This window comes from Accipiter gentilis, chromosome 25 (assembly GCF_929443795.1).
Source record: "Accipiter gentilis chromosome 25, bAccGen1.1, whole genome shotgun sequence".
NCBI classification, from domain to species: Eukaryota; Metazoa; Chordata; class Aves; order Accipitriformes; family Accipitridae; genus Astur; species Astur gentilis.
In genome coordinates, this window is record NC_064904.1 from 13,602,865 (window position 1) to 13,617,946 (window position 15,082).

The window sequence follows — 15,082 nt, forward strand, 5'->3', positions numbered from 1 at the left end:
ATCTGCAGAAGGATGCCGAGTGTTTTCCAAACGTGCACCCTCTGTGTATGTGCCGTAGCCCTCCACTGTCTCCCTGACTAGCTCTTTTCATCCTAATTAAAAAAAAAAAAAAAAAAAGAAAAAAAATCACTAATGCTGTTTAACGGGAGGAGAGCGAGCAAACACGTTGGTTATTGTTACCTGTTTCCTGTTTGTTGTTCCCTCTCGTACAGCTGCATGCTTCTGTACACAGCTGGCTCCTCTGCCCTTTCAAAATGATCTGTTGCAGTAAAGTACTTGCCAACCTGGCTTTAAAAACAAATGAACAAAACCAACCCCCACCAAAACCCCTGTTATAATATTCTTGGGCCTTGTACGCGTATCAACCTTGTATGTGCCTTACCCCAGCAAGAGGAGTTTGGCCCTAGCAGGGATGAAGGCTGGTGCTGCCGCCAGCCAAAGCAGCCTATGCTGGGCAGTGCTGCCAGGGTCTTCCAGCGGCAGAGGGTGGGCTCCAGCATCCCAAGGGGTTTGAAAGGCTTTTCCCAAGGGGTTTGGAAGGCTTTTCCCAAGGGGTTTGGAAGGCTTTTCCCAAAGGGTTTGGAAGGCTTCTCCCAAGGGGTTTGAAGCAATTTATTTTGTAGACCTCGGGACAGAATTGCTAGGAAAGGGATGTTATCAGTCTTAATAACGTAGGAATTTGGGGAAACAAAAGTTCAAATGATGACCTTATCCACAGGTTACTTCACCCTGAGGATAAGTCAGCCCACACACTAGGTACTCTCTGTTCCCCAACCCTCCTTATCTCTCTCTTTTTCTGTGCTATCCAGGTGGTGTTACGAACCATCTGCTGCAGTGATTCAGCAGAATCCATTTAGCGCTTTCCCAGCGAGGCCGGCATCTGCCAGGCAAGGGGGAGACCGTGGGGAAGCCCGGCACATCTGCCACCGTGTCTGCGAGCGAGGTCCGGGGTCAGCCCCTAACCTCCTCCCGGCCACCCCGCGGGGCGCAGGTTGTGTGGGGGAGCACGGCTATCTTCACCTTCATCGTCGCGGCTTGTCTGGCTCGATCCAGGTGGTTAATTATCAAATGGCTGTTTTGGCTTTGGCCGTGGAAGGGAAGAACCTCCCTTGCCCTTTGTGACGTTCTGCGGTGTCTGGCCGGCGCTTGGCAGGCGCTGGGCTTCCTGGCTGGCACAAGACGGGAACGAGACAGTGCCATCTTCGTTCCCAAGGTCATACTGAGGGAGCTTGGACTCGAGCGCAAGTGTAGAAATACAGTGTCTCCAAAGTGGGGGAAATAAGGCAGCTCCAGTCCAGCAGGATGTTGCAGAACAAGCGCAGCGCGGGGCTGGGCTGGGCGCAAGAGGGGGACGGAAAAGGGTGATGCCAGTTCTGCCTTAGGTATCACAAATTCCACTCGTTCACCTTGGGTAGGTCCCTGAGCGTGAGGATCACTTGACTTTTGCTTCAGGATGCAGGGAGGATGATCGTTCAAATAATACGAAGGAGTTCATTAGCGGTGCTGACTTCCCAACCTATTGGTAAGACTTGAGCTCATGCTTGGCAGTCACTGCCAGCAAATACTGAGTCAGTATAAAAAGTAACTACCTGGCAAGGTGTTTTGAAAGCCTGTACGCATTTGAGTCTCCGGCAGGAAACGTAATAGATCTTGTGTTCAAAACTCTGTTGCATCTGTACAATAGGTTATGGCAGTGAGCACTGAACAAGGACCAGGAATGAGTCATGACATTTCTCATGTACTGGAAGCTATCTTTATTTTATGGAGAGCCAGTGACACTTGGAGGAGCAGAAGCTTCTATCTCCCTTCCTTTGTAAATTAAATAAAAATACCGTAGTTTTGGTAGACTAGGAGTAGTTGCAGTGACTAGGATTTCAACCCTTCTGATGTCTGATCAGCTGTCAGAAGAAGCTGGTTTCCTTTTAATCATTTCCTTAGAGATGTTCTTACACATCTAACAGTTTTGTTTCTGAAAATGTTTTGTAAGCAAACCCCTTCACCCTGTTGCTGTCAAAGAACATCCACAAAATCCTCGGAAGAGAGGAAGAGACTTTGTCTGGGCATCTGGTCCGTCCTTCTGTTCCCAGGCAGGGCCAACTCACCATTAGTTTTACCTGACAAATATGTGTCTAACCTGTGTGTGGGAACCTCCTCAGGCAGTCTGTCATGGTGCCCGCCTGTCCCTTAGCCTGGAAAGCTTTTTTTCTCCCCCTAATGTCTAGCCCAGGTCATATGTTCTGATGCTTTTGTCTTTTAAGGTGGATAAGGAGGGAGGCTCTACTGGCAGTGTGATGACTGTGAGCTGTAAAAATGGGCTTATGTGGGGAACTGACCCAACTTACAAACTTGCAGTCATGGGCAAAGCGGCCAAACTGAGGAACGAGCTTATTCTAAGGGCCCCTGGGTGTTTTATTTCATGGCAAGTAAGGTACAGGAGGCCCCAGGGCGTAAGCTGCTCTCTGTAGGTGGGCAGCATGAGAGATGGGCCGTTGGGTCAACCCATGCAGAAGTTCTTTCTGTAAATTGTGCAAGGTTAAGACCTCAGGACTCTATTTGTTCTTCAGGGAACTCTTAGGGACCAGCCTCTGCTTGGCCAACAGTAGGCTGTGTTCTCCTGGGGTTTGTCTTAGGCTTTTGCTTAAGGTAGAATTTTGATCTCTTTTTAATGAACACCACTGAAATTTTTAGGGGAACAAAATGAAATGTGATCGCCTTCCCATTCTTGTAGCCTTCAAACCGAACGTCTGGTTCTGACTTCAGAAATAACCTCATTAGCCTCTTACTAATGAAAGTAATTTCTCTTGCATTAATTCGGAAGAAGGGTGTTCTGATACATCGTGCTAGGAAAAGGGGGGCAGGGGCCAGGCTACACCAGGGGTTATTAACCTTGTGAGACCCCTTAGACCGGAGCTGGACCGGTGTAGGACAGCGTAGCCTGTGGTGGTGTTGGTAAGTGAACGAGGTAATGAATGTGATGGTCCTTCCTGCGTTCTGCCCTGTAAGGTCGGAGCGCTTCAGCTGATGTAAATCGAGAGTATGGTGGAGAAACTCACTGCTGGAGGCAAAAGGGTCCGATGCTGCTGGGGGACTGCCGGGAAACACCTGGTCTGTGGAACCCGGTGCCGCAGGTACCCGTACCTCTGCCCTGCGCCAGGGTGATGGAAGGGTGAAGCAGGATTAACGCCTGCTCACTGTCGTCCCCTGGGCTGGGCAGCACTTTGTCTCCTGGTGCTTCTCCTACACCCGAGAGACAAACTTTCAGCTCCCTGCCTCTGAGGGAACGTGGAGAGTTTGCTTAAGCTCACGTTTTCCCAGGGGGGGTGAGTTTTGCTCTAGCTGGGGAGCAGGTCTGTGGGAGCCCTGCCGAGCTGCTCGGCTGCCACTCAGTCCTAGTTTCGACGCCGTGAAACTGGAGCACTGAAAGCTGTTCAGCTCCACGTGTCCAGAGGTGGTACAGTCTCAAGCACCCGATGTTGTCTCATCAGGACCTGCTCAAAGCTGGGGAAGGAGGGGAGCTGGAATCAGCGATGCCGATCGGTGCAGTAACCCAGGGGTGGCCGCGCTTGCCCAGGAGGGATGCGGGCAGAGCTTCGGGCCCTTTCACAGCCTTTTGGGACCTTGACCTTGCTGTTCCCAACCTTGACTAGCACCTCATTGCCTTAGGGTGCAGCCAGCAGTGTCTGCAGACGGTTCTCCATCCCCTCCTGCAAGGGCAAGACTCGTCCGAAGAGACGGTGAAGATAAGGACAATTTGGGGGTGGGAGGAATCTGGCGTTGCAAACTTGAACGCAAAAGGGGCAACTGGGTTTTGGAGCAAAGTGCAAGGCTCTGGGCATGGCCTCACCCTAAAACAATGGTAATAGAGCTGCTGCTGCTTGTTGCTGGTGCTAACGGGGCCGAGGTGCTCGGGCTCCCGGTAGCCCCGAGTTCCAGTGAGGCAGAGAAACTGCAATACTTCCCGAGTGCTGCGTTTTAGCTCCTCAGTATCAGCAGAATCAGAAACTCTTGTTACCTCTAAAATTAGGCTAAAAAGTCACCCGAGACTTTCAACAACGAAAGCCACCTGTATTATGGGGCTCGGTTTTTTTAAGCCTTGCTGCTTGTAAAACTAGAATTTAAAAGATCAGATGACGCTTTGTTCTACAGTATTTGCAAACATCAAAAGATGCCAAAACTTATTGAACACCGCTCTAAAGTACAGTATGAGCACAGTGACTTTTTTGCGGTGTTTCGCTGTGCCTCCAATAGCGTACTGGCAAGTTCTTGCAATGTTTTGTTATTCACCTTCAAATCAGAATTTCTGGCTTTTTGTTTCATTTATTTCAAACCCAACCAAAAATGTCAACTGCTTTCAGAATAAGGAAATGTAGGAGATTTACCTTGGCAAATGATTTTTCAAAATATGCTTTTTTGTGTGTGTTTTTCTCCGTTTAGTGGGTCTTCAGGGTATGCGATGCGGCTGTGTGCTGTTGATGGGGCACAGGGGAGTGTGGGGAGGTATCAGGAATGTAACTACAAACCCTGAATCTGTCCCCCAGGACGATCTCACGCACAGTCATGATATCTGGATCTCTTAATTCTCCTCTCAAGTTGACATATCTAAAAGCCTTGCTGCTAAAATGTCAGTGCCGGGAGTTTCCCTGGGAGAGCCTGTCTCCACACCATGACCTGGCACAAACTCCCTTAGCTTTTACAACTGTGTGGTGTTAAAGGGTTCTGTGGAAGAAAAATAGATGTAGGGAGAACTCTTACTGCATCGCTGGCTTTTGGCACTGCAGCCTAAGCTGGCTGATTCAGTGCGTTTTAAAATACAAGTTTAAAATATGGGTTTTTAAAGATTTTTGCTGGGTTTTTTTAATCCGCTAAGTTAAATATTAAATTTGCAGCCTTTCAGGTAACAGTTTTCAGGTTTGCCATCCCCATAGATTTTTACGTGTGGAAGTACAGAATTGCAGAAAATACAAGACGCTTGCTATAGAAAGCGTCTAGTTCGTTGGCCGTATCCTGCAAAGCTCTGCCTCGGTGGGACAATCTCCAGTGCAGCGGTGCAGACTTTTGCCCACGTAAAGGCTGTTGCATGGGCTCTGATGTTGCACAACTTCCAAGCGGGCACAACGGCGTCAGCTACCTGCGAGCCTCTCCCTCTTCCTTGTGTACTTTGAAACCCCGAGGGAGGGAGAGCGGAGAATGAGTAAGACATCGGGAACAGATGTTGCACAGTAGCAGCGAAACAAATATTTTGTGTTTATGCTACTTCCATTCAAGGGTAATGTTAACACCGAAGCGTCTGTGTTAACTTGCCCTTTTCTCAGCATAATCCTGCTGCAGAGCCGTCGGAGCTGGTTACTAATAAAAGTCTGCTTGGAGCGGGCTGAGCGCTGAGCTCCTGAGTATGTGCTGTTTGGTTCCTAATTCTGCAAAGCGTGTTATTCCCTTGCTTATGTGTCATTCTTCCCCTGCCTGACCTGTTTGCTCTCCCCCCGCTGCGAGTGGCAGTTTGCTTTGCATAAGGAGGAAAGACACTACCCAGAAGGACTCTGATGATTTTTTTTTTTTTTTTTTTTTCCCCCCCCCAGCTTCTCCCCCCTAAAGGAGTTTCTGGGTAAGAAGTAGATACCTGGGTGTTTTGGTTTTTTGGTTTTTTTGTTTTGGTTTTTTTTTTTTTTTTCAGAGACCTGCCTATACCTCTCTCTGGGCTTTTTCTTATAGACCTGATGGGTTTGGGGTGCACAGCTGCCCCTCCATCCCCTTTTCCCCAGCTCAGCAGGCTGAGAAGCGCTCGGTTCCCCAGCCCTGGAGGATATTATCCCTGCGGCAGCATCTGGCTCTTGGCAGGCTCTGCGGGCAGCCGCGCTGGCAGGGTTTGGAGTTCCCTTTTAGCTTTGTCGTGTGGTAATCTGTCAGTTGGCTCTTCGGGCTCCCTTGTTCTCCTGCATGCCTTTTCTTCCCGACAAACCTCTTAATTCGGAGTTGGTCAATGAGAGCTTTGAGAATGCTCCTTGGAATTGCTTTCCACGAGGCATTTCTTTTGCTTTGCTCCAAAGAAGGACTTTCAGCAAATCTTTTTTTTATTATAATAGTAGCAAGAGGGGAAAAAAAAAAAGCTGATCAGGTTCCTGGTAGCTCAGTGGAGTCTGTTAGTGTCAGCAGACAGGATAATTTACTCAGCCGATTGTTCTGGCTCTGATTATTTACAGTAACCCTAAAAGCATTGCCTCCCTCCCCAGGAAGGAAGCACTGGTGGTTTTAAACAGCAAGAAAAGACTTTAAACAAACCAAGAGCAAAATATGAAATGCCAGCTCTGCTGCTCCTCTTGAAAATGAGTGTGTTTTAGGGACAGATCCTCAGCTGAAGTAAATCCCGCCTGTCCCCGGGATTGTGTCACCGCGCACCATTTCAAAAACATCCCCCAAGGATATTACTATTCTTTTCTCCATGTATGAATAAGCCACTTACAGTGCATAGCTGCTATATTACAATTTCCTAAGAGGTGCTGGCATCTGGAGAGATTACATTCCACTGGCCCCTGGGATGGAAAGAATGAGTTCAAGAACAAAGAATGAAATCCTCACTTCTGCACTCAGAAATCCAATAGTCGCCAAAGGGTAGGGGTGAGCTGGTAGCTGGACCTCGACATTGCCCGTGCTTGGTGCAACCTTCCCCTTTTCTGCCAAAAATTGGGCTGCACCGAACCGTCCATAAAATTCAACTTAATACCACTCAGGCTGAACTCGGTGGGTGGGGGGAAAAAAAAAAAAATCTCACTGGTGAACTTTGCGACACCGAAATGTGTAGGATTAACAGCTCTGCGATCCGGCGTCTATTTGCAGGACTGGCACGGTTCACGCCGTGGTCTTGGCAGCCGTCACGCAGCCCCGGCACCTTGCTCTGCAGAGACACCTTTCTGGGTGGGAGGAGGATGTTGAACGCCTGGCTGCCTGCCAGCTAGCGTTGAACCGCCACGCAAATTGCAGTGTAGCTGCAAAAAATTGAGATCGCCCACTCCTAGCAGTCTGTGCCATCGGCTGTCTGGCAGGATTGATGGTTGTCACTACCGAACGCTGCTGAGCTGGAGCCAAAATCAAATGAGTGGATGTCCTCGTGAGCCTGCTTAGGGAAAAAAAAAAACCTTAAAAAACCTGAGAACTTCTTTTCAGTTTAGAAACTAAACTAAAGAGGCTTGTTCCACTTTATAATTGCTTAGCTGGGAAGAAGGGCTGGGAAACATTCCTGCTGCATGCGAAACTGGAAGGTCACAGGTACTGGTACTGGTAATTTATTTTTGGGGGGCAGATCTGAACTATCCAAACTAAATCCATGGGCCCTGCTAGAAAAATGTTGCAACATATTCTTGGGTTACATTAACAGATGCAATGCCGAAGGGTGTCTTTGAACCTGCTTGGTGATGTGGCCTCTCCAAGATGCATCCTTATGTTTTCTTCTTGTGTGATTTGAGGGGACTGATCCTGGCAGTGAAGGTGGGTACTGCTGTGGGGACATCGTAGTGCCTGCGGTGGGCAGCAGTGAGGGGACGGGGGCACGCTTCTTTCTGTGGCATTAGCAGCACCTACATTGCTCATTCCTGGGGTACCAAGCTGTAGAGCTAAAATGCACGGTATTTACTGGTTGGCAGATAGCAAGACTGTAGCTACACATGCTGCAGAAATTCATCCGTTTGTGATCTTGCTAAGATGCCTAGCACGAGCTGCGTGGTCCCGCCTGGTACAAAACGAGCAGAGAAATCAGCCAGAAGGATGCAATGGCAGCAGCAAGGCAGGGACCGCGTCCCCTGCCCCGCGGCCCAGCGCTTCTTCAGGGTCGTATCCTCTGAGAGACGAATCCCTCCCTACTGCCCCAGGCAGGAAGGTGAAGCTCTCCTCTTCCTCGCGATCTCCTTCCCCCTCGGCCAGCAAACTCCACTCTTCAGATGGGCTATAAATACTTATAGCTGAAAGCACAGGAGCACCGTGCCGGGCCAACACCGCCATGAATTACAAACCTAAATTACTCACGTAAGTCGAGTTCTCAGTTTGGAGGCTACCTAAACAGCGTGTTTGAAACAAACGCTTCCTACCTCCCTGAGCAGGCGCTCTCTCTCTGTGTTGGCTTCAGGAAGGACGCTTGCCCCACGCCACCTCCTTCCTGACTGCGGTCCCAGGTCCGGCCCGGCTTTGCAACCCCATGGCCACCTTCAGCCTGAGGGATCCCTCCGTCGCTTCTCTGCTTTAGAGAAAACCAGGTCCAAGCGTTGTGCCTACCTCCAGGCAGGCACGCAGAGGATTAACTGGCTGCTTGTTTGTATCCCATCAAAGATGATACTTGGTTCGGTTCCTTCTCCCTCCCTTTTCTTCGTTATGTTGGACGGTATCTTTATATTAAGTGGCACAAGAGAAGAATGAAGATTTAAACTCATTTAACCTTGAACATAGCCATTAGTTAAGCAATTAAAATTAAAGGGTGAGTTAATGGGCAGTGTCAAACATTCGGAGAAACATCTGTTGTAATAGAAGTCTGCCTTTTAGCTGATGAATAATTGATCCGCTGTTCGTCAGCACCTAAGCCCAGCCAAGGCAGCAGTGCCAGCGCTGCCAGAGCATCTTCAGTGCCCCCTCCCCAGCCGCAGGCTCCAGGAGAGCAGGAGGACCCGGCCAACACCACTTGAAGATACATTAGAAAAACCACCTGCGTTGCACCCCGTCGGCTGAGGTCGTCCCTGTTGGGTCTTTTGCTTTCCTGGGATCAGACGTGTTATTTCAGGTCTAGAGGAATCAATGGGCTATTTTAAAGTCTTTATTAATGCATGCGTGGATGGATGCGGTGTCTGTCTGGACACTGAGAGCCAGGGATGTAGATGACTCAAACTGCTTCGGATTGTATCACCGAGTTAAATTAACTTGCTTTTTGGCAAGCAGCAGATGAGAGTGAACATCTTCACTAATGCATTGAGGGCAATACAGTAAATATTGACCAGAGTTTGAGGGGTAAATAGCAGAAAACGTTTGTCTCTTGGCTGTCGTAGAGCCAATAATGCTGAAGTCACATCTGCAATACCGTCATCTCCCGCAGAACGCCCTCTTTCCCTAGAATAACAAACGGCAACAGATATTTGCGTGAAATCTTGGGTCCTGTGAAATGAAGGAGACGTCTGCCATTCCCAGCAGTAGGATGGGATGTTGCCCTGGGTGCCTGGCCCTGCAGATCCGCCTGGGAAGCACTTCCACGCCGCGCAGAAAGAGGCGACGGAGCAAGGCGATGCGGCGTGGATGCACTCCCTGCATGAGCTGAGTTTCCGTCAAACTGGGCTCCGGGTGGTGTTGGGAATGCCTGAACGGGGGCGGTGATAGAGCAGGGTCTAGTCCCCGTGCTGAGCTCCTCCACGTACCCTGCTGCTGAGGCTGGGGCTGGGAGAAGTGCCAGAGCAACCCAGAAACCGAATTGAGGGCATGAAACATTTGTAGCGTGGAACGTGGGAGAAGAAAACCCAGGTCACAGGATTCTTGATGTGTTGTTTTCTGTATTGGCTCTTAATCCCTCAAAAAAATCAAACTAGGCCTGTTGTGCGATTCCTCAAACCTCATGTGTGTGCAAAACAGCGCAACAAGCTGAACTAAACCAAACCCAGCTTCTCGCTCCAGCACAGAAGGGACAGCTGGTTATTAGCAAGCCCAGATGAGCCCCTCCACCCTGGTATTAGGGTGCCATGAGCACAGGCCTCTTTACAGAATGCACTTGGGGAAAAGTGGTAGGAAGGAAACAGAAAAAGCAGAAGGAAAATTAATCTGAAGGTATCTCGGAGACGAATGTTGACAGAAGGCATGTTCTCCCCCAGCCTCAAGCTGAGTCTGGTCAAGTTTTTGTCCTTCGAGGTACAAGGGAATAATATCCATTTGGCTATTTGTTAGAGAGAAACGTAACAAAATCACCTCCACACTTCTAAAGAAACCAGCTATTTGGTTTTCATATACTCATCTTTTTATTTTTTCCTCAAGACTATATGCAGAACTTGAATTTATGCAACAGGTCAGGCTTTGTTTAAAATCATGTTAGTCTGTACTTGCATCATAAGCATAAAGAAAGGGAAATAAACTGGGACGTGAAAATTATCTGCGTGTCTTCAGCTGGTTTGAGCTGACAACAAGCAGAACCTGTAGCTCAGTTTCTTCCCTTGTCTCCCCCTCTGTATGCAGAGGCTGCCTTAGCATCTGCCCCCACTTTTGCTGCTGCTTCAACTTCTTTCTCTGCTTCTTTAGACTATAGCTCTTTTCTCAGTATAAATTTGTCCCTGGATTGTTGTCAACTGTTTGATGCCTTGCTCCACTTCTACCTTTCATTAACTCATCAATATTGTCTTTAATGACATGTGAATGCAAACAGACCTTGCTTTGAAGCCCGTGTACAGCAGGCAACAAATTTGGCTTGTTCTAGAGTTCTTTGAGGTGAGTTGTGTTTAAAAAAAATTTTAACTGCTGAGGTTATGAACGTGCATAACTGCCCATCCGAATGTGTGTGGGATGTGTACAGAAAAGACATTCATGTTGAACTTAACATGGAAACTTTTTTAAAGCAAAGATAACTGTGAGTATGGATGAAGTAGAGAATTTTTTTACCCTAGAGGAATTTTGTCTGAGGAAATGAGACCAGTTAAATAAGGAGATTGTATTCAAAACTGTAATTCAGCCAGTCCAGCTCCCCCCCCCCCCCCTGCAAAAAGAGCCGTTTTCAAACTTAAGTAGCAAAAAACTCCCTCAGAAACTCAAAAAAATTTCTCAGAATTCTGACTTTTGAAATTTGCTTATTTCTATATTTGGTTATATTGTAGAGCCAGAAGTGTATTTTTTTACTTTACCCCAAAAATGCATATCCATAACTCCATCTCAACCACAACTTCGGCATTGTCCCTGTGGTGATATGAGTGACACCGTTTCCGTTATAATAACCTGGTTACATTTTCTTGGCCATAAACCTACAAAAACCTTAATTATACTTTCTTCCACCCAAAGATTTTGCATGAAGGATCTGTGAAGAAATCTCTGCTAAGTAGTTTAGCTGAAGTTCATGTTTATTGACTGAAATGGAAGCAGACTTGAGCCTCAGAAAGGCTGCTGCCCTTCAGATAGCTTCCCCAAACATCACATTTTCATGTGTAGTAGCCAGATATTTTCTGAGCTGACTTCTTTTCAGCTTTTCTGTTCACATCTACAGATAATAAAAGGAGATTTACTGCAGAGCTTTCTTGCCTCTGATGAGCATTTCTCCCCCACATACCACATATTCTCAGGGAATGGAGCAAAGCAGTGCCGGTTTATCTGAAGATGCAGGTTACAGGAGCAGCTATTTTAGAAAAGTGGAGTTTATGCACATGAATACAGGATAGCTGGGAGCTGCTGACTGATCTGCTGTAAGCTTACCCTGTACATTGTTACAGCAAAGGATTTGGGTGGTAATGCTTAATTTTTAATTGCATTTTTATTAGGATTATCAGCTAGTTATTTCATCCCCGTCAGTAGTGGCTGGGCAGGGAGGAAGGTGAGCAGAGCTACGCGCACAAGGGCATCCTCTGCCTTGCCTGGTCCGAACGAATGCCGCGGAGCTCTCCCGGTGGGGACACACTCAGGGTCTCTGCCCGAGCTCTGCAGAGCCCAGATACAGGAGTTATCACCTGAAGGAAGGAAGGAAGGAAGGAAGGAAGGAAGGAAGGAAGGAAACTTTCCGGGAACCCTGTGGGATGGGCTCTGCTGCTTCCCGACCTGCCTGATGCCAGTTTGCCTTTTCTTAAAGTTTTCTTGCTTCAAAACTGGGAGAAAAAACTGTGTTTAGAGGCCTGATACGGGGATGCTTGGCATAGCTGGCGCTCTCCTGGCTCTTAGAAAGGCTGCATTTGGGCGCGTGACCTCTTCTACAAGGCTGCTTTTGGATTTCTTAAGGAAAAGGTGGGTGTGCTCCACCCTGCCCCATCCCTGGGGACCACCTCTGCCATAGGGCGAGGGTTGAGCACCTATAAGCAGGTGGCAGCAGGGAAGGGGGCCTGAGCCTGGACCCCCCTTGCTCTGGCATAGCCACAGCCAGGGTCCTCCACCCCCTGCCCGCAGGTCGATGTGGGCTGCCTGGTTTGAAGCTGCCTGTTGTGTTGCCGTCCCAGCTTCACTCCCATGAAAGACAGGCTTGAAGCCGGTCAGACCAGACTGGGCTGGTGGGCTTGAACCAACTTCTGTCCAGGGCTGCTGCTGCCCCTTAGCAAGAGCAAAGCAGGGACGCTGCCAGCTTTTCCCTTCATCCCTTGGTCTGGCTTTTCCCAGTGCACCCTTAGAGCCACCAGCCCCTGCAGGCACTTGGGAGGACAAAGTGAATTTGGGGAGGGGGGAGGAAACCTCTTCCCATCGCAAAGACATCCTAGAGACGCTGCTGGGGAAAGTCAGAATAACTACTGCTTCATTTCAAACGAAAAGAGGATGGATTTGGCATTTTCTTCTGAAAAGCTCTTTGCGATATTAGCAACTACCCAGGCAAAATAAAGGTGAAAGGTACAACTTCCCAAGCCTTGCGTGTTCTCCTCCTGCCAGCGACTGACAGCTCCACTCTGCCTGTCATCTGCAAATGAGCTGAATTCCTCACCGTAACAACAGTTGGGAGAATCTGTTTTTATAGCCTAGAAATAGGGGTTTGGCCTTGGCCTTTTTTGGTAATCTGTTTGGAATTCAGTGGTGGTGGTGATCAACAGTTGTTTAAAGCTGCTGGCAGCCCGCTGGTCTTCACGCAACGGCTCGGTGGTCTTGGGCTCTTTCCAGCTCTGTGCATTAAACATTGCTTTCCCATGATGCAAGGAAAAGGGTGCAGTCGACGCTAAAAGGCAGAAAATTTAAACCTGATGAAAGGAAATGCTTTTCCACACAATTAGCCTTTGGGATTTGTTACCACATGGAGCTGCTTAGGCCAAACATTTTGCACTTCTTTGGGGGAGGAAAAGGTATCTGGGGATTTATATGGAAAACATTTTCCAAGGAAAAAGGTTTGAATTCGAACGAGGGGTCTGAAGTTCAGAGCAGGAGTTTCAGATGCTCTCCAGACTGCAGCAAGGTCTTGAATTGCAGCCTGCAGTCCCAGGCAAGCGTCATGACTACTGGTTACACCATTAACCCTCTTTTATAATTGGTTTTCCTACCCCCAGTTCACTGAGCAGCATGAACTTCCCCACCGGAGGAGTTTCAACAGCGGTACAGTTTATGTTACCTTCCTCCTCAGGACCATACCAGCACTATGATGGACTGGGCTTAATGGTTTTGTGCCTGGGTGGCAAAGGTGTTGGTAGCTTCCCTTGTCGCTCCAGCTGATGGGTGACTTTGTGCTGTGGGAGAGGTCCAAATCTACCTTTCCTTCAGATAGGAGCAAAGTACAGAAAGTTTTGCGCATGAAATAAGCTCTGCTGGATGGACTGCCAAGGCTGAAGGCTGGAGTGAGCCTTGCTCCCGGGACAAATCTCGCCTGGCTGCAGCCTCGCAGGCGCTGGGCCCCTGAAAAGTGTCCTGAGCTGGAGTTTTAGCATGGTTATGATGGACACAGCAACCTCTAGTCACCTCATGTTGAAAGTAATGGGGCATTTTATGGTAGGTTTTCCTTTCTCTTTCATTTTGAGAATGCCAGGACTGGTTTTAAAAAAACAAAAAATTTCCCCCCTGGGTTTTCCAACTCCCCCTGAAATTGCAAGCCCTTCATTTAAAATCCCTTTTTTATTATTACTTTGAATCTCACCTGACAGTCTCAATTTGCATCCAGGTGTTTCGTTACACTGGATTTGTTCCAATGCGCAGCAGTGGGTTTCATCCTGCAAAATGAGGCAGTTTGCTGAAAAGGGGCCTTTTAGAGAAGGTCTTTCAAACCAGCAAAATAAAACCATAGTAGAACAAGAGACTATTGCCATTATAAACAAGCATTTGGTACAAACACAAATCTCTGCAGAAGTTCCCTCGTTAGCAGTGCGAGGGAAGGCACTGCTGCGTGTCTGGATTATACATATAGTTGTAATCTTGGATCGATCTCGGGTGCTTAAACTTTCTGCTGGTCTCCGTCCTCCAGGCTGTTGTGTGAGAGCATCCTGGACCCAGAAACACCCCAAGAGCTGCCGGGAGGATGGGGGCTCCTGCTTGCGCCCAGCAGTCTGAGCACAGAGAGCCCCTGAGGCTGCAATTCAGGATTTTCGCCGAGTCCTGGGAGCTCCTGCCCAGTGGGAGATGGGTGCTGTGGTGGAGTGGGTGCTTCTCCACAGCGCTGCAGAAACGTACAAAACAGCCCCAAATTTCCTCCTTTCCTTCCTTGTTGTCTACAATAACGATTACAGCAGGTGAGGAATTAGAAATGTCCTTTATCTGATATTTGCCCCATACTCTCTGTCAAAATTATGTCCCACTTGATGTATAATGAATAAGTGATTTAGAAAAAAAAAAAAAAGAAAAAAAAAAGAAACTATGTCTAAGTCCCTGCCTGCATGCACGCGTATTTTAAATGTATATTGAGTCGTAATAGCATTGCAAAAGCAGGGGGGAGTAGTTTTTGTCGCTACTTTGTCTTTTACATCATTACACTTTTATCCCTAGGTGAACATTTTCTTCTTATCTTTTCTAAGCTTTGAAACACCGCCTAAGCCTTGGCTAAGCCTTGAAACACATTCTGAGCCTTGAAACGTGTTGAAGCGCTGCAGGTTGAGAGTAGAAGGAAGCAGTTTGTCTCTCACTGATGACCCAAGAGCATCCTCTAGTGTATATTTGAGGTAATACTTACCCGTCCCCTGCCTGGTTGCCTTATAAAAAATTATATCGTCAGAGCAAAGGAGCAAAACACCTGCATGAAGTTCGTGGTAAAAGGCAGCACAAGATGCTAGCTGAGGAAGTAAATGCAAACGCAGGCAGTAAGTGCTTGCTGCCACTCAAGGCTGGCTTCAGGAGGAGATACCAGCCCTGAAAACCCCACAGGGCTGAGCCTTTCTACGGGGCACTTGGCAGCTCTCATCTTTAAAACTTTGAGCAAAATTGAGCGCCAAACATTTCGTAATGTTAAATGCATTGACGTGGCCAGGTATATTAAAAATGG